Raw genomic sequence first — 26,139 nt, forward strand, 5'->3', positions numbered from 1 at the left:
TTAAATGTTGCAATATCTCATGGGATAGGAGACAGTCTTTCTGCTCTTTACTACTAATTGCTTCTAAAGTCCAGGTCAAATAATATCCAGAAATTTTGCAGAAAGATAAATGAAGTTGACATGACTGGGGACATAGTTATCTTGATCTTATAGATATTATCAAAACCAAAATAAAATTGGCTTAGTCCTTCCAGCAAGCATTCTGGTACCAGATGAGAGCTAGAGCAAATTCCACCTCATTGTGAAGTGGGCTAGAACTTGTACAACAAGTTGTACAAGAAGAAAACACTATGAGAGAAGTTACTTCTGACTAAGAGAATCTTGTTGTAGAGAATACAGAATAAATAGAAGCAGGAAAAAGACAATTCAATTTCATGCTAATTTGAGCATATAGTACTGGAAAGTGCAGATTTAAATTTATCAGCATCTAGTTTTAAATTATCAAGTAACACATATATTATTAGGATTATTTCTCTTGATCAGTTCACTCCTAAAGTCTAATTGTTAAGGAAATCCCTTTTAGCAAAATTTTGTTTTATTGAATCCCTCAGTTTTATCAGCTTTCAGAGAGCATTTATATATATTTGTATTTATTTATTCATTTATTATATAGCTCCAAATGAGGAGATGCTAACACAACTGCTTTTAAACTTATTGAGTTAATAAAGGTCAGTCCAAATCAATCCTGTAAGCTGCCATTTGGAGCTTGTGCCATGCAGACCCTACCGACAGCCTTGTGATCTGCAAATTTGATTCTTAGTGTCATCTTTTCACTGCAGACCTTTGAAAGGACCCTGTTTGAATTGTTTTCCAATAATGTCACAACAACACATCACTGGAGGTGTACAGTGAGTGTTTCTGTCTCTCACCTTCCTCCAGCTGGACTAATTTATCCAGCTGTTTCTTGGCCTAGTTAATTCTCACTTAAAAAAAAACCAAACATAATTTAAATTAATTATTTTTACTTATTTGTTAATAGAGTTCTGGAATATGACACTGATAAAAGTATGGGGAGAATGGCAAAGGCAAAAAGAAATATTTTTTTTAAAAAATTATGCTGGCTTTCAACCTGAAGTTACCATAGCAGCCACTTCAGCACACTACCTGAAGACTGGAGAGAAACAGATAAATAAAACTTGGCAGAGATCATGTTAAATCCTAAAGGTCTGTTTAGAGGCTTCTCTATTTGCATGCATGAAAACAAGCAGAAATGTGTGTTGTTTTGATTCTTGGCATCCCTAACTTGACAGAACCATGCAGAAGGTCTCCCTGGTCCTCATTTCCTGTGGCAGTACTCTGCAGGCATCCTTTGTGAATTAATTTCTGGTAGGTTTATATAATAATACAGGTCCACAGAAGCCATACTCGCTGATGATGAATGAGTGTTTCTTTTTCAGTTTTCTACAAATGAAAAAGAATGCCTAATCCCAGATGTTATCAACTCCCTAAGAATAACCTAATCTGATGTAAGATCTCTGAATTGAATGCAGACTTCCAATGATTCTCTAATGACAAAGTGATTTGGGTTTGCAAGTCTTGGAGGACATCTCATGCATATTTTATATTCATGCATATACAGAATCAAAATCTATGTGATAAACTATATCCAGTTGATATTCAGATGTGCCACTGATCTTTTACATACTGATCTATTTTGTTTTAACATTTCAAACCACTGGGTCCTTGTTTACGCTGCTGAATGGCAAAACTATTCTATCATTGAGAATTATGTCATACATCAGGTTAGCTAAACCACATGGTGACCTCAAGATGCTGGATCCTGCAGCCTGCCTATAGCCACTACAATTAATTTCCAAAGTTCATAAAACTGATAGCAAAAGTAACACCAAAGAGCCATTACTGCTGTGTAGGTCCAACACAACTCGGTTTGGCTTCAGAACAAAGTTTGTCCTCAGCTTCAAAAACCTCCACAGGGATGAAGAGGGATTCTTGCTTGGAGTTTATTGTTTTTTAAGAAGGGATTTCCTCACTGTTACTTTTCTGGGTACAAAGGAACAATAGAGAACATAAATAGACCTTCTCAAAGGTTAATAAAGAAAATACTTAAGCTGCATAGCTGGGATTCTTCTCTGCTACTAATGTACATGACAACTATCTCTCCATGCTAGATGGAAATCAGGAAAGAGATTACCCAGTTCAGTCCAACAACAATGTTAATGAGATTTAGTCATTTAGTCTCAGTGGGGTTCTCTCAGTGTTTGTCAATTATGCCATTTTACCTGTCCCTTTGGCTTTCATTTCTCCAGTGACTTCTCTGTGGAGCTTGCCAAATAACAATGAGTAACAGTAATGAAAACTTGCATTTTAATGCAGCTTTTGTCTGAAAAGAAGAAACACACAGCTACAGAATATAATTCAGGGCCTGGATACAGAAGAGTGTTTAAGAAAATTATTAACTTCAGACATATGCAGCAGTCTTACTAATGCTTAAGTACTTTCCTGAATAGGTTTTGTGAAAGTTTTTGTCTGTGTAATATATTTCCATATCACCCAAGATGCAGAGATTATTATTTTCCCTGAGGTTTTATCTTTTTGTTGCTGAGAGTGCTTATGGAAGTTCAATTCCCATCACTTCTAGGATCATATTTCTACATCAGTTGAGACAGTCCATGTCTCAAAGACATTATGATGTTACGTGGACAAGGAAGACAAATGTGAGAGAACTGAGGGCAATAAAAGAGTAACAGTAAGTAACCACCAAAAAATGAGAGCTGGGAGAACACAAACCCAAGAGATATATTATGATTTTCAGAAGGAAGAGTGGAGCTAAAGGATGCTAATAGTGGGAAGGGAAGGCCAATCTGTTCTCATGCATTCCCATAGACTTCAAATACACAATATTGTCCAGCTTAGACTTAAATTTTGACTCCTAATTTCTGCTGGCTTGGGAAGTAAGTGCACCTGTCTTTAATATTGAACCACAAACTTGAATGTCAAAATGTCCATTCAAATCCAGTGCTGTGCAATTGCTTAGAAGGAGAGTGGAAGTATGCAGGAAGAATTTAACTTTTCTGACAGATTCAGATTCAGCTATTCCTAAGTATAATTTAAACAATTTTTCTTTTGTGGAAATTAGCAACTGAAATATTTAACTAAATTAAATTGTGTGTGAAGAGATGAAACTTATAAAATATGTATTGAAAGACTCATGAGTAAACCTAAAAAAAAGGAAAAAAATCAGCTCACATAGAGAGGTCAAGTTAACAGCCAAGTGTGAATCTGTTCAGTCAGCTGAAAGAATTGATGATTGCCCTGACATCAATGAAAAGATATAATTACCAACTAGACCTAAATCTCAGTTTGTGCAAGGATTGCAAATTTGCTTAATTAAAACCAGCCACTCATAAAGCCCAAATGGTTGTCAGTTTAGAAAAATCTCACTGCAATCTGCTGAAGTTTGTGTGCTAAAAAGAAGTGTCACAAGGATTGGCAGGATGGCCTTGTGGTTTAAAAAGAAAGTTTATTTATGAACTTGGACATGCCTGCTTCATTTGAGACCTTCAGCCTGCACTTCAAACACTATTTAATTCAAGTTCTTATCTGCAAGGTGAGGATAATAATATGTGGCCTTTTCTTAAAGCATTTCATGATTCTTGGCTGAAAGAACCTATAGAAGTGTAAACTATTTATTATTATGCAAATTGTTGTTGAGAATGACTCTGTGGCAGCTAACTGTACTTTCTTCACTTCAAAAACACATCATCTCTTCCAATGGAATTCTCTCCTAATCCCAAAATATTCTTTCATTGTATTAAATTACCACGAAAAAGCCTCCAGCGACAAGCTCCCACATTTTCATTCATTCTTTTTTCAGTCAATGTGAAGTTAGTAAAGTGTCTGTTTAAATAATAAACGAGTGAAAACTGATTAAGGAATTCAGGATTGAGTCAGGAAAGTATTATTTTCCTATGCACATGGAGGAGGAAGCAATTGACCTTCCCTAGACATTATCTTTGTTATAATACAGTGAAATAGATTTGATATATTGTTATTATTCTTAGTTAAGTAAAGCACCCCTCAGCATCACACAATATGCATTCTAGCTCTCATTTGTCATGCTAAATTTATTCAGATAAGTTTTAAAATAGCTAAAATTATTTACTCAAAAATTTAGGCTTATCAAAGAAGCAAAGCACATTGTTTTTTTCCCAAAATCTTCAGGAGCCTCTCTAGGTCGATTGATTGAAAAACAAAACAAACCCCAAAAACAAACAAAAAAATCAGGATTAACAGATTCCTGAGTTCAATATGCATTTGGAAAAAGCACATCCATAGCAATGTTTTTATATTCAATTCAGCACCCCTGTCTGAAAAATCACATATCTGAACTATAGCCCCCTAAAGCTGATGAATGTCTTTATTTTGACTGAACTACATCTGGCAGACAGTTCCCAAAGCCTTTCATAGTCCACTTAAATTCAGAGTTTTATTTTCAATATGCAATCATTACTCCACTTCAATACAGAGCTACTGCTAAGCAGATGACAAACACTAACAATTTCATGGTACATAAAATTCTACCAATTGATAATGCCACTCTCTTTCTGTCCAGGTTCAAATACTCTAGAAGTCGTTCAGAAATTGAATTCAATCTTTGATCTTCATCCACTTGGATTCAAAAGAAAATAAGCAAACTACACATCACCATTAAGTTTCCTTTAAGAGACTCAACACCACAGCTATTAAACAGGAAATGGTGTTTCCAAGAAACAGCAGATCTCTGCAGAAGATTTTCTTTCCTATGAACACAGTTTATTTCAGTTCCTGGAGAACAGGTAAATATCAAACTTGCCTTGAAAATTCCTTCCCTGTTGTTTTGTTTCACAGGGAAAAGTAGCAAGAACATTCTAGTCATGAAACTCACAGAGGGCTCAGCAGAATATCTCCAACAAAACTTTGCATGTTTACCACCACAGCACCCAGAGAACAGCCCCATTACAAACTGTCTGGAAGAAAACACATTTTCCCCAATCCAGAGTGCTCTAAAGTTTGTGAGATGTGATCAGCAGAGCAGGCTATTTCTACAAACTTCCCCCACTTTTCTGAAGTTTCTCATTTCCACAGAGGCTAAATGGTCTAAATGCTCCCTCCATTGATTGCTTGAACCCAGGTCATCTCTGCCTCCTGCTCTTTGCTTCCCTGCCCTGACTGCTCAGTCACTTCCACCACCTTTAGCAGACCATCCCTTCACTCACAAGAAACTGGGGGAGAAAACAGCCACTTTTCCACAGGAAGCTGGAAGTGAATGGGGTCTTTGATTTGTCTTGCACAGATCTATTTCTCCAGGCTGGCAACCACAATGAAAGGGTGGTTTGGTCCCCTTCAGGACCAATAGTTTGAGTATCATTTCCTGGGCCTTAGCAGAATCCATTTTTTCCTACCATGCTCTGCCCATTGCTTGTAATTTTCTCTGAGATCCTGTCTTTCATCTCTCCATCTTCAGACACCTGATGGCTCTAAATTTTTCAGGCATCTTTCCATCAGTGACCTTCAACTCAACCCTCATTCTAGGACACCAGTTACAGTATTAAACATATCTTTCCTTTGACATTTTATTAGACAGACATCAAAATGTGTGCAATAAACACATTTCAAGATACTGCACTGCAGTGAAAACATTTTCCTCCAATATCTCTGTGAATACTGTTACCCCTTTGTGTAATATTTCACTGTAATATTAATCCCTCAGTGTCAGGACCTTTTGTTTTATTTGTCTGTAGAGTGCCACAAACATCTGTGGCTCTGTAAAAAAATAAAAAATAAAGTCATGAAAATACCATGTTCTTATTTTTCCCTAACAGCTTCTTGTCTTTCTCACCTATTAATGCAAAGTCAGCCTGAAAGTTTATCACAAGTAGACTGACCTTTGCTTTAGGTTTTGTCTTAAAATAGACATGCTGTGTTGTAGAACAAGTCAAGAGCCTTGCCCACCTTCTGCTGTTTTGCTACGTGGCAATGGCTCAGATGTCTCACTCTGCTATTTCAAGTGGTTAAACTGCATTATCTAAAGTAAGCCTTGATTGTCAAAGCTTGAGCCCATATCCTTCCCTGTTTTCTCTGAAGGTAATGCAATTTCAGATAAACGATTATTTCATCTGATGAGAAAATAGAATGACAATGCTCTCTCTAATGCACTGAAAGGATCTGAGCACTAATGTCTTAATACACTCTAATGAACATTAAGAAAATATCTTTTCATCTTGTGAAAGAGAAAAATTTTGATTGCAGAAATGCATCTGTGATAGCAACACTACACAGCATTGCATATTCAGCCCAGGCTGATGATGCTTACAGAGCACACAACACAAAGCACTTCTTTTTTTTATATGCTTTTGTTCCTGGATTTTAAGTAAGATGCTCAAGGAAAGCGTGAGGGCAATATTTTGAAGTTACATAACACACTGTCAACCCTTCACAGTTAAAAATAAAAGCATTCAGACTCTGCTTCATAATTGTAATTTACAATGAAGAGTTGCATAGACGTATTCTCCTAAAGCTTTTCAGTATTTATTCCTCTTTTTAGCACTGTGAATCATCCCACTTCTCTCTTCAGGCAACTTACACACACACAGTAACTTTATTGGATTAGCAACAAAAAAGATCAGCTCCAAAAGTGTCCTTGTTTTCTGCTTTTGTTGCTTACCGGCAGTTGATAGAAAGTTAAAGCAAACTACCAGCATGCCCCTCAAAGCTGCTGTTAGAATTCACCTCAGGTTTTGTTTCTCCCCAAAAACCCTCCCATACCCTTCTCTTCTCCTAAGTGCTGCATATTTGCAAGATACAGTTACACCACAGCTGGAGCAAGAAACTTCAGGGAAAGAGAGACACGGTAGGACAAGGAGGAATTTGGGAAGAACTGGTAGGGAGCTGCATGTGGCTAGCAGGGGAAACACCTGGCACAAAGGTGCTGCCAGACCTACAGAAAGGCGAGAGAAGCAGCATCTTTATTTTTTAATCATCTGGTTTGGTCAACTGAGGTGAATAGAGACAACCAACTGTGGCTCGACCAACAATTACAATCCTGTATATATTTTTAACACCCTACCAAGGAGAAGAGAGTCCTTCCCCTCGATGATAGTCCTATTTGTAAAAGCTGCATTTTTCTATAAATTTTTAAGGCTTTTATTTCCAAAAGAATGATGAACTACAAGTAACCACCTGCAACAATGCAATAATTGCAAAAAGAGTCGTAGCTTGGATGTATTCTAAAACATTTTCTATCCTGCCAACAGCTTGGTCACCAGATTATGTGATTGAGAGAATAAAGTGTTTACTGTGTCAGCAGGGTAATTATATCTGGAAAAAACCCCCACAAGAATGCTCAGAGTCTCTCCCCAAAAACAGAGCTACGTGCTAAAATAAAGAATGATGTCTGTACAAATATTCTCGAACCTTTAAAGCATTTTCTCTTGCAAAGCTCCCAGCACCCCATCCTTTGCTCCCAATCTTCCCAAGATTCTCACTCATCCTCTATCTTATCACTGTGAGCACAGTGCAGCCCAGTGCTGCCAAGTCCTTATCCTGGGAGAGCAGTTGAGTGATTAGAGGTTTCTCTTTTGTTTATGTATTCTTTCCAATAGCTCCCTCACTCTTAATAGTAAAAGAGAGATACGTTTTCCCACTACAAAGTTTGTCTAAGGCTTCCACTAACAATTCCAACAGATACCAAAAAGACTCAGAATGTTCCCAAGCCTTGTGTTAAGGCCTTAGGGTGAATTGCAAAACCCTGAACCTGAAGTAGAGGCAACAAAGATCATAACCTCAGCTTTAAAGTCCTAAAATAACACTCTTGGAGGTCTTGAGTAAAATAAGTCTTTAACCTAAGATACACTTAACTTTTCCAGAGTCCTGAATAGGACTGACAAACTGTAAAATTATTACCAAAAATTTCAAGGCTCCAAATAGTACTGTAGATTTTGGATCAAAATTAAAGATAATCTCTTTATAAATATTAGATTTAACCCTTTTAAGTATTTTGTACTAATTAAATTATTTTAAATTCATATTTATTAGGATTTCCACCAATCTTTGCATGAGAACCTCAGCAATCTAACAGTGATAATCTAGACTTGGAGTTAAGACCAATTACTGATGGAATGAGACTGTACCGATTGTCATCTCACATAGCTAAGGAATTTACAATAACTCCATGCCTTTACAAAACTGAAAAGTAATCTCCCATAAGTAGGTGACTATCTTGACAACAAAATCATTTAAGTCATGGGGTTCAACACTGCTAAGTCCTAGACCAAGAAACTGGTATAAGTCCCAATGATACTAAACAGAATACTCTCAATCAGCAAGTATCAGAATTTTATCTGGAGCTTTATAGCAATTTTTTTTTTAACTCAATCCAAATTACTGACTGCAGCTGCTTGAAATCAACACAATTTCACACGCCACATAATAGAGCATTTAAACTATGAATGAGGGATGGTGTAGAAGGCAAAGCAAGTGGTAAAAATACTAGATGTCACCATTCCTTGTAGTATATATACCTGCACATTCAAGTTCTCCCCCCGACATCTTCTAAATCAAGATGTGTATCCTACAAATTCATTACTTCTGTAGTTTGCAGTAACACAGGAATTTCAGTCAAGTTTAAAACTATGGAATTGAGCATTAGCATTTGGTATTTTACTACTGCTAACAGACATTATGAGATGACAGCTACTAAAATATCAGACCAGTCACAGAGTATTCTATTCCTCTGAAAGATAAAGGAAATGAGTATATCAAATTAGTGCTTTTCTATTCCTCTTAAAGATAAGGGAAATGAGTACATCAAATTAGTGTTTTTATGGACAACTACAGGCCACCAAAGGGAAGCATACCTGAGGTTTAATAGAGTATGTTTGAGTATTGTTGGGTAAAAATGACAAACATTTCACTTCTACTTTACCAAAACCCTCAAACCTCTACCAATATATAGTAACTTGTACAAAATCTTAGACATCAAAATGTAAACATTTTTTTTAAAAATCCCAAACCTATAAATTCATCTTTAAGATGAGAAATTCCAAGGCAAATGTCTGTGACCTACCTGCCAAGTATGGTGTATCAAGCCTCATGCTTCTTTCCCAGGTAAGACAGGGAATATTTGAATGTGCTGGTGTTAACTCAGCAGGACCCAAGAGAGGCTTGTGTCAGTCACTTCATGAGTCCAAGGCAGAGGCTCCCACTCAGTTCTGAAAGTGGGAGCCTCCTATTCAGGACCTGAGAGGAATTTGTCCTTGCAAATGTTTTTGAGGGAGCCTGATGTCCCAGATCTCCATTTGTGCTGGATCTGCTCTCTGCCACTTCATCCTTTCTGTGTTTGTCCATCAGCACATGCACCAAGGCTGCTTCTTTGCTCTAAGCAATCTTGTTCAGAACTGCCTCACATATTCAAAAAGGCAGTGACAAAATCAAAGATCTTCATAACCCGCTGTTTATGGACCACTGTCTTTACATTGGTGCCAACCCAAAAAGAATGGCAAACCAGCAGGTATCATGTCCAAAACAGAATGACTCAGAGCAGCCTTTCTATCCCCACAGAAACTTCTATGAGCAAAATAAAATTTGAAACTGGCAAACCTTCCAGGAAAAACAAGCCTGCTTTTCTGTAGATAATACTGATTTAGTTTTAACATACAGTATTTATTATGTTGCAATTTTTTGAAAACCAAGCAAAATTCAGCTTCTGATTATCAGTCTGAGGGCATTCTTGACTTTACTTTTTCTTCCATTATTATGATAGGTGCATCACTTCATTTTCACACTACAAAGGAAAAAACTACAGCACGCTGCAGTCTGCAGGAAATCCTCTATTGCCATACCTCTCTTCTGGTTTTGGCTGGGATAGGGCTCATTTTTTCTTAGTAGCTGGAAAAGTGTTGTTGTTCCAGGTACAGAATTATGTTGATAATACACTGATGCTTTCTGTCAAAACTAATTTAAAAAAATAATCAAAAGTGGTCTCATGATGACTTGGACAGCTCCCTCAGCTCTTATGAGCAAAGCAATGTGTCCTAACATCCAGAAGAGAACAGTCTTTCTGCCACAACTTTCTATAGCAAACTTTCATGCCAAGATTCCAGAAACTCAAAAACTAAATTTTTATGTGTTGAGTGAAAGTAGAATAAGCAAAAAAATGTTAAAAACCCTTACATCTGAACTAGTATTACATATTGCATTAATTTACAAAAGGACTTACAGCTTTCTCCTGTTGCTGGACCTCAATGCATTAAGTGCTCAAAATTCTGCTCTGTTTTACAACCTAAGCACAAAAGTTGCAGGTAAAACTGTAGCATCAGCTGTGGCCCTGATGTCCAGCAGAAGGTGCACTTCCAGGCATGAACCATCTGAATGTAATCAGGAAATATTCCATCAGCACAGGCTGGGTGCCTCTGGCTGAGAGCAAAATTCATAGAGAGTTAAAGGAAAAGCTTTGTCAGCAAGCAAAGGAACAAAACCAGGTACCAATGCAACTGCAGCAGTGATCTGAGCAAAGACAACAAGTGCACAAGAGTCCAGATAATGACTCAAAAGATGAGATGAATTCAACAGCAGTAGATCTCTATCTCCTGGCAAAAATTGGAATCCCTGGCAATGAGTTCCTTCCTTCCTTCCCCCTCTCCCAGCGCACAGAGGCCCTGGCACAGGGCAGTACCAGGAGCAAGCCAGGGGCTGAGGCCCTCAGTGGTCATCATGGGGCTGTGGTCCTTAGTGGCCATCAGGAGCTGAGGCCCTCAGTGGCGTTCAGGGGCCTGTAGCTCTCACCATTATGAAGTTGTAGCCTTCAGTCGCCATCATGGGGCTGTTGCCATCACAGGCCTGTGGGCCACAGAGGTCATGGGTCTATGGCCCTTCATGGCCGTCATGGTGCTGTGGCCTTCAGTGGCCATCATAGATCTGTGGCTCTCAGTTGCCATTATGGAGCTGTAGCCTTCAGTCGCCATTATGGGGCTGTGGCCCTCAGCGGCCATCATGGGGCTCTGGCCCTCAGCAGCTGTCACAGGGCTCTGGCCCTCAGTGGCCGTCGTGGGGCTGTGGGGCTGTGGCTCTCAGAGGCCTTCATGGGCCAGTGGTCCTCAGTGGCCATCAGAGGCCTGTGGCCCTCAGTGGCTGTCACGGGGTTCTAGCCCTCAGAGGCCGTCATGGGCCTGTGGCTCTCCGTCACCATTATGGAGTTGTAGCCTTCAGTTGCCATCATGGGGCTGTGGCCCTCAGCAGTCACCATTACGGAGCTGTGGCCCTCAGTGGCGGTCACGGGGCTGTGGCCCTCAGCAGTTGCCATCACGGAGCTGTGGCCCTCAGTGGCCCTCATGCGGCTCTGGCCCTCAGCGGCCATCAGGGGCCTGCAGCCCCCGGCCAGGCCGAGCCCTGAGCAGCAGCGCCGTTGCCATGGCAATCTGTTGTTGCCAGGTAGCCGGCAACTAAGAGTAGACTAAGAATTAGCAAGGCCTAAAAATAAAGGTGTCAGGTTTTTTGGTTGGTTTTTTTTGGGTTTTTTTTCCCCTAGATGCTCATATGTAATAGGCAAAATAATAATAAAACTCCCTCAAGATCTCGGCAGTTACGGGGTGTTTCTATTCCACAGGCTTTGATCACCTTTTAAAATTAGTATATTTTTCTAAGCAATGAACACAACCAAAACATGACAGTGGGAAGATATTCCAAATCAATGAAAACATGAGACTAAAAAAGCAGGAAAGGAGATAAACTGTTCTGAATATTCAAAGAAACTGACAGATAAAAGACTAAATCCTTTCTAAATCTCTGCATCAGCAGAGTAAGAAAGCGTGGCAGCTCTGCTGGTTTACATCACCCATGCAAGAACTGTCCTGTACTGAAGGGATAGGGGAAAAATGGATTTAATTTTCACCCCTAAACATTCTATATATGTATGGGCCCTACAAAATAGGAGAAAATGCAACTTAGGAGATTATGCAACCCAGGACATAAAGGGCTTTGGCGTTCTCATACTGAAGAGATGATGGGAATTCAGGATGTGTTGTGTCTCACTGCAACAGGGTTTGTGAAAGCAAATGTTGCAAAAGCTCATCCCCAAGCAAGGAAAGGCTGTTGCACTGAAAAATTTTTCAGCATAAGTCACAAAGAAGAGCAAAAGTGGCCTTTCCTGCTTCTTCCTAGTCACTACAAGGATATATTACAAAACAAACAAACAAACAAACACCCAGAAAAACAAACAAAAAACCACCAAACAAACTACAAAAACATATAAAACAAACCCAAATCTAACCACAGGTCACCCCAGGCCACGTGGAAAGACAGATCTGCATCATCTTTCTTCCCAGGAGCAAGTATTTTAAAGGAGAAAAAACTGTAAGAGCCCCTGGAAACTAAAATATCAGAAATCAAGTCTAATTGTAACCAGTTGTGTTTTACAGTTATTGACTCCAAGATCTGCTTGCATTTGTGCTACTGGATTCCCTGAAATCATTCCTCAGAGGATTCAAGGGATAAGCCCATGGCAGAAATACTGCAGGGTTGGGCCAAACTGCTTGTCAGGCTGACTCCTTTCATAGGAAAAATTAGATAATTAATGAAATACTGAGTCTGAATCCATTTCAATGTACAAAATAATTTCTTTGCATTGACTAAAAAAAAAAGGAATTTTACTTTTTCCCTCCCCCTTCATTTAAAGTAAGGACAATTTGATGGAACATTAATTCTTTCTATTTGGAAACACTGTTTTCTTCCATTTTTTTGTGAACTGAAAACAAAATGCAATGACATAAGCCAAAAAAGGAATTATGAAATCGAAAGTAACTTCAGATTTGAACAGTGTAAACTTTCAATGCTTAAGATGTTAAAATGAAACATTTGGTAGTTTTTGAACATTGTTGCTTCAAATGAGTAACTTGGCAACAAAAAAAAAAGAGATTTCTAAAATGTCTTGGATGTTGCAAAGTCTGTGTTTCAGGAGAAGTGAATCTGGTGAAATGTTCAGTCTTCCTCTATCTCAAGCACCCAGCCCAGAAAAACATTTCCTTCCTAAATTCTGTGCTGTATGGGACCCTATGTTTAGAAAGGCAGAGCACTTAATTGCACTATAAGGACAATGATTCCCTCACTTTTACTTTTTTCTTTTCCATGTTTCAGTGAATAAGGTATATTCTTTAGTGTATATTAGGAATCAATGGGAAGTGGATAATGTCACAATAAACTTAATAGCATCATGGTGTATTTTAGAAACAAAGGCACCAAATAATAAAAAAAAGGCCAAATTTGAGTGGAAAATTACTCCTAAAAATGAACAAGAACAATAGAAAGGAAGCTAAACAATGAGAGCAGTGTTTCTTACTACCAACTGTTTGTTTTAAGAAAGGACTGAAAATTAAAATCCCTCTTCAAGTTATAAGACTCATTCTAATCCTCTTCCTTTTGTTCTGGCATCCATGACTGAATTTTATATATTTTGTCCTGCTGAGTATCAGATAAGATCAATTTATACAAACATAGGAAGACAAACAGAGCTCTTAATGTAAATGTGTGTTAACTCAGCTGATTTCAGACCTCTGCTAGAATTTGACTTTTGTCCAGATGGGCTTCAACTCCCCCAAAAACACTAAGCAGTTGCAAGTGTGGTGATAATCTTTAAGGAAGCCACAAGCTTGAATACCAAAAAAGTCTGACTTGATTATTCCCTCTTGTTCCATCCCTTAGGGAAAGGCAAATACCCATCCCAGGGATGGTTTCCAGAGATACAATGTTCTCTGAAGTTCAAAGGAGTTTATTTTGAACTCTCTGACTTTCTGAGCTTTTTTTCTAAAGCACAATTAGAGATTGCTCAGCCCAAGCCAAGTTCTGGCATATATGGAGGTGCCAGTTCTCAGCTCCCCTAGGAAGGGCACCGAGTGGGATGACTTTATAAAGACATTTTATTCCCTGTGCCATGCTTGAGACTCTCTTTATCTCCAACACTGCTTAAGTAAGCCAGGGACACAGTGCTGCCCCAGGAGCCTTTCTTTTACCTGTGCTTCTTTTTCCTGTACTATGTCTTTCTTTTGGCATCTTTTAATGCTTAAAAAAACTACCAACCCTCACCCCCTCCCCAAAAAACCCCCCACAATGGCAGAGAATTTGCATAAAAATGACTTTTACAAAATTGCAAGTTTTTTGCAGCACGTTGATGTCAACTAAGTTTTTCATAGAACATTGTCAAAGCTTTCCACTTCAGGTGTTGAACACAGCAATTAATCTACTCTCAAACTAAACTATTATTTGTAATTGTAAATGTAAAAACAATGTATGTTATTCTTAGTGAGGCAGTGCAATAAAAAGGGGAAGTAAAATGAATCAAAATGTTTTGATACCACTAAAGTGATTGCTATATTTTGAATTTCAATCCCAAAAATGTTAAATATTTCAACTTGAAATTATTTTCTGCCTGAATTTTGAAATTACCCATAGAAGAGGAAAATTGATATTTTTGACACAAATAACTGTCATACATTCACATAAATCTTCTGGGGAAGAGAGTTAAATCCCAGAAGCATCAGCTAAATAGAACATACTCAAGAAAAAGTAGCTATTAATTTATCTTCAGAATATTGGCATTAACATGGAATTTAACTTAAAAAAAATTCATATATGTCTCTTCCTCTAGCCTCCAGAATAGTTTTATATTTATTCTTTTTCCTTTTTTTCTTTCATATCCACATTATATTTTATAGTTAGAACAACAGTTATCCCATGAAATACAATGAAAAAGCTCTCACAACATTAACTCATTTCCTTGCAACAAAGAAATAAAAGCTTTGTGTTCAAATAATACATGGGGGAGCAGGAAAATGCATCTGGTTGCAGCCCCACATCAGGAAGCATGTAAGACACAGCAAACCTCTCTATTAATCCAAAATTTAGAGGTTGAACAGTGAAGGAAAAAACTGCTGATAAGACCTGCAGCCAAAAAGAACATAGATCTCATTCTAGTGCAGCACTAGATCTCATCTCCCCAGTTCCACTGGACCATTGCTCAGTTTGAGAAAATTTCACCCTAATTGCAAGGTAAAAGCATAATATATCATTGGAAAAGTGGTTTGTCATCTGGGAACATTTTTTTTTTCTTCCAAATGTATAGCAGCACAAAAATATTTATCCTTTTCTTTCACTGGACTCTTCTGCAGTTTTGCTCAGTTGTAGTTAATTCAGTAGCTACAGGATTCTCTACTCTTGTCCCTTGATTGGGTAAGAATTGCAAAATCTTTGGCTCAAAAATTCACACCTAAAATGAACATATATCCATTTTGGTGGTAACTTTTTTTTTTTTTTTTTGCCAGTATAACTCTACTTAAACCTAAAATGTAGAATAAAATTTTCCCTAAAATCATTGAGTTGCAGCTAATTTGTACCAAATACTTAAAATTTACTCAAATACACTTGAAAGATTCACAAATCTCCTTATGAATTCTCTTCTACAAAGCAGGCCATAAATATAATTCTATCAACATGAACAGGAGCTACACAACTTTTTATACCTAATTGCCTCAGGAGCTGCTTTAAGTTCCTTTTCTTCTTCCTATCAATGAGGAAAATCATGTTGATCAAAGTCAGACAGGCTCATTTTTGACTTATATATCAATTTATAAGTTTCCATTGAGAGCCCAGATCTGGAAGTTTATGGCACCTGTAAAACCATGGGCTTGCATAAGTTTCATTGAGAGTCAAGTTATGCTGCAGAATATTATCAGTGATGCACAAAGTAGGAAGGAATCAGGCTTGTCTTTCTTTGCTAAGGCTGCAAGGCTGACAGCAAAAATATCTGTAATCTAAATATATTTGATCTGAAGTTATAGAGAAAGAAACATGACAACCTATCACACCTTTTTTCTTTTTAAACAAAGTCACATTTTGAGAAGAACTGCAATTTCAGGAGTCTTTCAAGTTTTGAGGTCTGAGTCAGTTATGAAAGCTGAAAGTGGGCATAATGAACATGCAAAGCTCCAGCAAGTACCTTTAGATTCACATCAATCATTTCACACGCCCCTTGGAAGGGTGGCTTTCCCCCAGAGACGCCCAGGAGAACTGAACAGAACTTTGTCCTTCATAAGTGATCACCACATCCCATCTCCTGGGAAGCTCTGGAAAGCATCTGGAAAGGCTAGAAATCGTCCTGTGCTCCATTGCAGTGGTTCTGCAGCACTTTCCTGAGAATGGCTTCCTAAGAGGGGCCAGGAGACCTGTCAGTCTCATCCCTGTCTCTCCACCCTGCTGCTCCACCCTCATTTCTTCACAACACCCACAGCAATCCACCACTGCTGGGTTATTTTCCTCAAAACAACTCAGACAGGGATGAATGCATTTTGAAAACCAGATGCACCGTCTGAAAGGCTCAGATCAGAAAGTGATCTATATTTTCTACAGTTTATTACTTTTTAATTATTCTAGCCCATCTCACTGAAACAGACTCATCACCTTCAAACAATAAACATATCCATATGGAATATTGGTGAGACTGGCAGGAAAACAACAAATTTACACAGTGAGTGCTTTTGAAGCTTTGATCTCTTTTGTTTTTTGATTAAATGAAGGACTTGATCACTCATCTCCCATGCCTTGTGCATGCACTAATTTACACTAATCCATACCTGTTTTGCTGAAATTCTGACCAAGATTTTATGTAATTGCCATCAAAACTAGAGCATCTTACTTCTTGGGAAGAAAAGGAAAGATTTAATCAGCTTTTTAGGTGAGCAATAAACCAATATAAAATGATAAATTAAACACTGACTTTCAAACACAGCCCCAATGACTGAAAAGAAAGAAAAGAAAGGTAGCATGACACATCCTTTTTGCTTCAACTAGTAGAGACACAAAGGAAAAACAGAGATGTTGATCAGCATCCAAAGAACATGAGGTTCTTGAATATGGATATTTCTGACTCTTTTGAAAGTTCTCTGACATAGCACAAATCTCTAATTTACAATTTTCAAAGAAAACTTGATTGTGACAACCGAGAAAGAGTCAAATTAAACCTAACAATTATCTTCTTTCTCAATAATGGAGTCTTCAAATACACACAGTATTTAAAGTAAAATTTTTACAATTCCAATCTATCTTTGGGGTGAGAATCCTTAAGCAGAGATGCAAGCACAAAACCTCAACTAGATTCAGCTCTACCTAAAAGGAAGAACAGTGCACAAACACGCACATGCAAAATAAAAGGAAAAAAATGGCTCCTTAGGCTGTTCCAGCAGATTTACACCACATCTTCTGCCTCCTGTTCTTTCATGATGAGAAGCACAGCTCACCCCATGTTTCCTGGTTTATTTCCATTAGATTTCCAGGCTTCCCCAGACCCCTGTAATGACAGCTACCCCCAAAAGACTTTCTGCTTATTCCCAAATTTGCATTATTACTCCACATTGTTCTCCACACTCCTTTATCCCATCTCCTGGCAGCAACACTCCTCATTTGCTCCAAAACCCATTGGCCTGTCTTGTTTGGGCAAGGCAGAGCAGGGGTTTGCCCAGAGCTGTGCATGCTCTTTGCTGATGTGGCGTCTCCTCCCATGCTGGTTGCTTGACTTGCACCCTTGTGATGCCTGCCTGACCAGCTCCTGCCAAACTCCACAGACAATGGCCAAGTTTTCTCTGCCATTCTGTCACTGGAGCCATTAACAGGATTTTCCTGCCATGTTTTTTGATAATTGTTTTAGGAACTCAACCTCTCCAAGTTATCTGTCAACATGCTAATTTTGATTAAAGTTTGCCAACAAACTCAAAACTTATTATCAGGAGACTGACAGAAACTGCTGTCACTTATTTTTTTCTTCAAGAACCTATGTAAAAACACAGTTCAAAAAGCTGTCATTTGTGGTTATTCTTTCTTTTGTCACAAAACTCATCTCAGATTCCTATAACTAATATGTTTTCAGTGTAACTTTTGTTATATTACACTTTTTTCCCTTGGCCAGCTCAGCTGCAGCTTCATACAGAGTTAGGAGAAATTGTGAGACTTTGTGCAAAACAACTTGCAATGTGTCACTCCCACTCCAGGTTATTAAGCCCCAAGAAAAGAGCATGAGGGGAGACCTCTTTGCTCTTTAGAAAGACCTGAAAGGAGGTGATGGTGTGGTGGGGGTCAGTCTCTTCTCTCAAGTAAAAAGTGACAGAATGAGAGCAAGTGGCCTGAAGCTGTGCCATGAGAAGTTTGGATATTAGGAAATGGTTCTTGCCCCAAAGTGTTGCCAAGCCCTGGAAGAGGCTGCCCAGAGCAGTGTTTGAATCACCATCCCTGCTGGTATTTTCAAGGTGTGTAGAGGTGGCGCTTGGGGACTTGGTTTAGTGGTGGCCTTGTCAGACCTGATTAGTGGTTGGACTTACTTATCTCAAAATTCTGTTCCAACCTAAATTCTTTGATGATACTATGATTCTAGTTTCTATTTCCCTATTCAGTCTCTCGCTTCCCTCCTATACCAAAAATCTGCTATTTGATTTTTTTTCAACACTGGAAAGTGTGGCCCTTGTATTGGCCCTTCTAACAGGATGTGAACTTCACCTTCTTTATAGAAGACACAGTATCTAAGAACACACAGGAAAAATCAGGGCAAACTTACCTGAAAAGTATTCTGTTCTAGTCATTAAGGCAGTTCATAAAGGGTGGCAGAAGGAAAGCTTTTAAAAAGACTGAAATGCTGTTGCAATATCTTTGATGGGATTTTTCCCCCCTAAAATTGATTATTTTGTTTCTATGAGATTTTGCCTTTAAACACATTAATTAACAATTCACTATAAAATTAATAAATAGTCAAGAATCCTGTCAGTTTTCTATCAAAACTTTCTACAAAATGTTAAAAATAAATGTAATGCTCCCTCTTCCAAATAAGTGACTCCTATTTCAACAGATGGAACGTGCAGCACTGACCCTTTTGATTGAATATAGTGAACCTCAGATCTTGAATGAAACCACACAAGAAGCCCATAATATTTTATCCCCCTTCTTGCAAAACAGTCCACGACCTGGTTCTTAAATTTCTGTTGTATATACATCAAATGCAAAAGAGATGAATTGCAATAGTTGAAAATACTCTTCTATTTTCATCATTCCAGAGATTTATTTTCTGTGGAAAATAGTTATTAGTTGAAATAGGTACGTGGTTTCTGAAAAAATGTGTTCTTTTAACAGCCTCTGACACAGTATTACATGCTTTAATTTCTGTTATTTCAGGTACATAACTGTTTTCTGGCTAGTTCTGCTCTCCTTCCTTGTTACATTCTCCAGCTGTAAGAGTTCTACAATGACCAGCACTGAAATCTGTGACTTGCAAACTCTGGCCTGTGGAGCACTTATTGTCCCTACAGTCTCCATGCAGAATATTTCCCTCCCCTGACTCAAGAGGGAAATATTCCTTCCTCAAGAAGCAACACTTCATCTGTAAAGATCGACAGAAATTTTATAAAATCTCTTTCCTCCCACACAAGTTTTCAAGATTTGGAAAACTGTTTGCCACAAAAATAAGAAATACTTCATATTTTTTTAATTTAAAAGGAATTCTAGTGCTGAGCTGTAAAGATCTGCCTGGGTACATGGCAGAGAATGCCTCTGACATGCAGAACATGGAGTCTTAAAACCCCTTCCCACAGCCAGGACAACAAAGCTTTTAATCCTAGACAGCCTAAACTCAGCTGAAGACTCAGCCACAGCTGTTCTCTTCCACTTCCTCCTGATGTAATAATCCTGTTCTGTATGAATAAGTAGTAACAGGGACAGAAAAATGCAGCCCTCACTGTTTAACAGCCTCTTGTGGGATGAGGAAAACCAGCTCTCACCTGCTCACTGCAATTAACAAAGCTACACTTTTCCAGCAGTCAAACCATTCCAGCTGAAGTGCTGTCCCAGGTTCCCAGAAGGAATCACAAGAGAACTCAAACCCCAGTTTCCTGTGTCCCTAATTGGTGCTTCATCAGCCACAACACTGGCCATGCTGGAATTGCTGCTAGCCAGGAATCCCATCCAAGATTTCAGAACCCCTTCTGATCTAAGTTCTGTCAAAAGCACTAGATTCTTACAAAATCTTTCTTTTCAGTGGACTCATTTTCAGATGGAATCATTTAGATGAAAAAAAAAGAAGCCCTTACCAGCCCTATTTACAGTTGTTATGCAACCATTTTTAAGGGATTTGCAGACCCTTATGAAAAAACAGACTCCCAAAACCCGCATTAGTCAGTATTTTGCTAAGTTTAGATTTTCTTTTTAGTTCCTGGTGTTAAACTGAGGCCATATTTGTCCACATAGAAACGTGAACAGGAAAGGACCAGGAAAACCTCTAGCTCTCAGAGTGACCTTGGATATTAGCACCTCAGGAACATTTTCATTGCTCACAGGGAAGGAGATACTAGAGGTCGTATTCAAGCTGGTTTCGTGGAAACATATAAATCTTCAGCATCTATTAGATGATGAGTTTATTTCCAATATTCCATTGTGACTAATATTCCATTTATTCCAATCCCTAAGAAACCAGCCAACCCTACTTCACAGCTGCAGATGCAATGGATTTTGGACTCCATTAGGGTAAAACACCAAAGCAGTTGTGCTGTCCACAATATTTGAATGGGACACTCCAGGTATACAATGTTACATTATCAGTCTTTCTGCTGCTCTAAAGAGAAATACGGACATCAATTTAACATGGATAGGCTGTGGAAATAATGTAAATAACATTTGATTGTACATAAAATTCCTCACTACTCATACCTGAGCTCCTTTTACTTCACCAACATGCTCAGGCTTTACTCAGCTCAACTTCCACCATTCACTTAGAACCAAGCCTTGTAGCAAGGAGCTTGCCCAAAAGCATACCTGGTACTTGCATCTGTGGACAATGTTATTCATGCCTCTGAGTGGTTATTACCTTCTCTGCTTCAAAATATGCAGGAGTTGCTTGGTTTGTAGTAAGGAATGAAAAAAAGTTCTATTTTTTCTATATAAAATCAAGGCAAATTTAAAATGAGGCTAAACAATTTCCCCAGCAATGCTATAAACCACAAAATTATCCTTTAAACATGGTATTTTTCTATGTAATTCTTACTCCCTGAGAACTTGTAGGCAGTGACTGTACCTCCTCTTCAGCTTTGTTTTCTAAGCAGAACTAGTGCAACTACTGCAATCAACTTGATAGATAATGGTTTTCATTCTCTTACTCCTTCTGTTACGACTTTCCCCACCCTTTGGGTTCATTCACATCTAACATTAAACATTTTGTACAACAGGGTTATTACCTCCTTCAATCTGTTGGACTTCTCTTGACACAAGGAACATATTAACCTCCTTCTAAGTTACACTGGAAATTCACGCTCAGCCTCTAGCCAAACTATAACCACCTCAGCTTTTTCCAAAATGCTCTTCCAGATGATGCCAGCATTGCTTCTTGTTAGTTCCTTAAGGCATTTTGTGCTACAAGATTACATCTTATTTTTACTACTTTGGTCTAATCATCAAGCTGTTCTCATATATCAAATCTTCTTTGGTAGTTTAATGTCTCATCACTTGAGTGACCAGCAACTTTCATCAGCATGTTACTAACTTTTTTACTCAAAATCAATAACAATAAATAATATATTTATTATGTTGGTATTCAAGGAATTTCCTTGAAATTTGGAAATTATGTTGGTATTCAAGGAATTTCCATCATGGGAAACAAAAAATCCCCAAATCCTCATCTGGTTACACCAAAATAGGACTGCTCCCTAACAAAATGTCAGACCTCAAAGAAAGATAAAACTTACATTTCCAAATCAGATTTTTTGAATCTCTTCATGTTCTCTTCATTGTCTACTCAAAAAAAAAAAAAAAATCAAAAGACAAAAACACTAAAAAAGAGTTTTTGTTGGGTCTCTTTCACACATCCACCTCTACTGGCCACAGACTCCTGGTAAATCTTTGATTGATGATATTCTGGCAACTACAAACATGTTAAAGCATTCTAATTATGCTTCCTATTTCATCAGATCTAGATATGATATACATGCTCCCTGATTTTTCAGGACACATCTATTGCAGCCTCTAATGAGATTTAAGAAACTGACAGGAATGATGGAAGATCTAGGAATATTCAAGCTGTGAATGTATTTATGCCAAAGATTATAAACCAGTTCCCAAGTATGAAATAGCTTTCCTCACATGACTGAAATGCCATCATCTCAGATATTCTATTTCACAGTATTTGTTCCATCTTCATTCCTGAAGCAATGATACTTAGCATCATTATGCTCTCCCTTTCAGGATTACTTGAACAACAAGCATCAGCTCCATTCCAAGGAAACAAAAACTGTTGTTACTCAGAAGGTTTACAGAAAGGAGACCAGCATGGTCTGGATATGGACACCATCCAAGAACAGTGGTGGGTCTGAATGAAAAGAAAACTAACAAGAAGTGAATATTTAGTTCCCCAACAGAAGGGCAAAATGTGGAGGCACACCTTAGCAAAATTAAGTCAGGTTAAAGAGCAGAACCAAGGTTAAATCAAGGAGGTGGTGCAAAAGATGGAAAGAAAGCTGTTTGGTTAGAAGAGTCTCATTGAAGAAAGCAAAACCACAGAAGAAATAGCAACATATATGTAGTAATATTTACACCAAAAAAAAATGGCAGACACCATGCTATGTTAATTAAGTCCATCAAAAAAAAAAAAAGGTTTTAGCATTTTTTACCTATATGTGAATGCAACTGAAAATGACAGGTTCCTCTCAAAGCTTCGCTATAAACCAAATAAATAAGTATAGTCTGAAATAAAAAATTGAAAATTTAATTTCTAGTTCTTCACTGCCTACATAACAAAGTTAAACACACAGATATCTAATTCCTGGAGCATTGAAAAGATTTTTAGATAGCAATTTTCTATCTATATAGGCCTTGGTGCTGGAGAAAGCAATATGATTTTCACAGGTGTATATTAGCATAGAAATATTACATCTAAGTGTTCTGGATTTTGTTAATATTTTTAGTGCAGTTTTGTAATCACATGACCTTACATGCTCATAAAAGACTCATGCTAATGATAAAGGACCAAACTTGTCTTCAAGAAATAATGCCTTCCATTTTAGTATCCCAAAGAAACACACAAATGTTGAAAACTATATATGAAAGAAAAAGCTATCTAGTTGCTAAGAGTTCCAAGTCCTGATTTGCACTATGTCCCAATGTTGTATGCCTCAAAATTATTTAGAATGGAAGATTTCCTTTACTTCTGCAAATTCAGCTTGTCACAGAAAAAAAAAAAATTAGAATGGAATTTAAAAAAAATAGCATTGAAGTGTTCTAAATTATTAAAATTAATTGCAGTTTCCAGCTACAAATATCTCAGCTTTCTGTGATGGCAGGATGTAACTCAGACCAGACTTTATCTATATATATAGAAAACCTTACCACAGCATTTCTGACAGGATATTAGCAAAAACACTTCATCACAGATGTGGTCAAACTGACAGGCTGTGGGATCTCCATCCTTAAAGACAATCAAAACTCACCTGGACAAGGCACCGAGTAATGAGTTCCATGTAACTTCAAAGCTAGCTCTAATTTGAGTGATGGCTTAGACCTGATGACCCTGAGAAGTCCCCAGTAACCTAATTTATTCTGTGACTTTGTCTCCAAGGTCAGCCTTTCCAGGCTAAGGACAGAAGCATTCTGCAACTCTCACGAGAACAGGCTGAGGTTACCACGCTCCTGTGATGATCCCTCACAGAGTCCCACCTGCTGCTCTCTTGCCAGGTTGGTTTTCAAAGCACACCTTACCTTGCATTACCACCTACCCCTGGCCAGTCATCACTCAGGCCTGCACACATTTCCAGCCCCTCTGAGGTTTTCTGTGAGCATCCATCCTCTCACACACCTCAGAGTCCTGAAGGAGGAGGGACCCCAGTGCAACTCTGAACGGGAGCTTCTGTACTTTGGTCTCATTCAGACATTTCTATCTGTACCACCAAGGGGAGCAGAACATTTATCTCCACATTGTGGTTCAAATGGGAGATATGTAGGGGCAGCAGTCAGAGGATCATGAGTTTGAATCCAGCTGAGGCATTCACAAGCAAGTATGTGAGATAAGAGACACCTTCAACAAAAGATAGGAATTATTTACATTCATAGGACCAAAGATCTATTCAGCTTTACTAGAATTTTTACTTTCTTTTTAGTATAACCCAGTAGACATGACTGAGTTAGATTGCTATGTTTTACTTCAATTTGGACTCACACATAGTGCTGAGTAAGAAAATAACCTTCCAATATCCAACAGTGAATTATTTGCCTTTGGGCCATTTGTTTATCTCCGCTTGTTCTGATTTTTTACCTGACTGCCCCAATTAGACTAAATATGTTTGTAGAGTAAATACTGAAATAACCTAATCAAAGTAACATTCCCAGCATCATCTGTCGTGCCATTCCACAGTCTTACTGATTACCCTGAACAGCATATGGAAATAAAGTGGGATGAGGTAAAACAAAAAGGACCATGATTTTATCCTTCCTAATGAATTAGTCTTCAGATATCTCCAATGATTCTATTATTTTAATCTATCACAGGCAAAAAAGATACAAATGCAAATTGTACAGGCCACAGTATCCTAGCCAAAGCATGTGGCTCACTGATGCTTATTAATTAGTATTTCAAGAAAACAGAAAAAAATTCTCATTATGAGAGCCAATATTACATTTCTCTTTGGAATCTACTCCTTATGAACTTATTGTGGTGGTGTAAAAGAATGTAGAAACTGGCTTTCTGATTCAGATGTCTGTGCATGCATGCACACAAAAACACTCTGCATTTTCCTTTCTGCTACTGAAGTGTCAGTTTTGGCTTAATTTTATTATCACTGAGAAATATGCCTCTCTGACTTCATCTGACCTTTAAGAGAGCTGCCTGCTAATGCTAATAGCATGCTGCTGTGTCTGGAGCATACCATGAAAGAGACTGGCTGTTAGATATGCAGTGTACCCTCAGTCAAGGAAAACCTTTTTAACTCTGAGCAGTGACAGGCAAACCATTGGAGACTTAAGGTTCTGTTAAAGCACACCAAATGGCTGATTTCCCAAACCTTACCAAACCTCTTTGGTCTTTTAACACAGAAGTCTGGCAAGAACAGATGTGAGAATTTTTGTTTCTTGCTTTGCTGTATTTGGTTGAGTCAATATTATTTTTTCATGGGAAGTTTCTGGTCCCTGCCAAGCCTGGCCTGCCTGGAACAGTTGCCCTTCCATGGTGCAGATCATGAACACAAGGCCTTCACTTGAAAAAGGAAGTTTGGAGTTCATAAAAGTGAACCAAAGTGGATTAACTTTAATAAAATGGAAACATTAGAGTCCTGACTGTGTGATTTCAATTAAAAATATGTGAGAGACTTCACAGTTACTTCAAAAGTAATCTGATCTAGGTTTAGTTCAAGGACTTGGTAAAGACAGAGCCAGTTCTAATTTTATCTGAGCTGATTCACCTATTTGTAATGGCTGTCCTACGTGCTCTAATAACACAGTCCTGTGGATCTTAAACCAATGCTGTGACATAGGCTTCAGGTTTTTAAGACTCTGAAGAGGTTTTTGTGCTGACAAACTGGCAGCTTGACCAAGCATATCTTACTGACTCCCATTAAGGGGCACACACTGTGTAGATTCCCTAGGACAAACAATGGGACAGCAGGCAAGACAGTATGGTCCATAAGGAAAACAAATTATCAGCCAACTCAGAACAAATATTAGAGTATAAAAACAGCTTTACTGTAGTAAAGGGAAAGAAAACAGCAGTGTGTGTTAGAACAGAGTAAAGGATTGCAGAATAAATTTTCTGTGAAGACTCAAAAATAGAATTACTACTGACACTATTGTCCATGCCATTGGAAAGGCAGCAGCAGAAGAATAACTGAAACATCAGTCATAAGAACAGAAGACAGGACTGCACAGTTCAATACCTTTCTTTATGCTCCTCCTGTTAATTTTCATTGAATTTTAGTTTGGACAAAAAAGGAAAGTTTTACAGAATTAGAAATCAAGGGGGTTGACCCAAAGAACGTCTGCACCAACATCACCAAACTTTCTCTCCTCTCTCCCTCCCCTCACTCCATATTCCCTGCCAGTGCTTTTTAGCATTGGCAAAGCAGAACTCCTTTGAAAGGCATTGAGGAT

The 26,139-nt window shown here is 38.2% G+C and overlaps 1 protein-coding gene across 7 annotated transcripts in view; it reads right to left on the minus strand.

Annotated features, from left to right (window-relative positions):
• The window catches only part of CACNA1C (calcium voltage-gated channel subunit alpha1 C), a 416,406-nt gene that overhangs the window by 331,859 nt on the left and 58,408 nt on the right, over positions 1 to 26,139 (minus strand). The window lies entirely within an intron of this gene.

Source organism: Agelaius tricolor, unplaced genomic scaffold, assembly GCF_023055355.1.
Source record: "Agelaius tricolor isolate 1412-34295 unplaced genomic scaffold, bAgeTri1.0.p SCAF_3, whole genome shotgun sequence".
NCBI lineage: Eukaryota > Metazoa > Chordata > Aves > Passeriformes > Icteridae > Agelaius > Agelaius tricolor.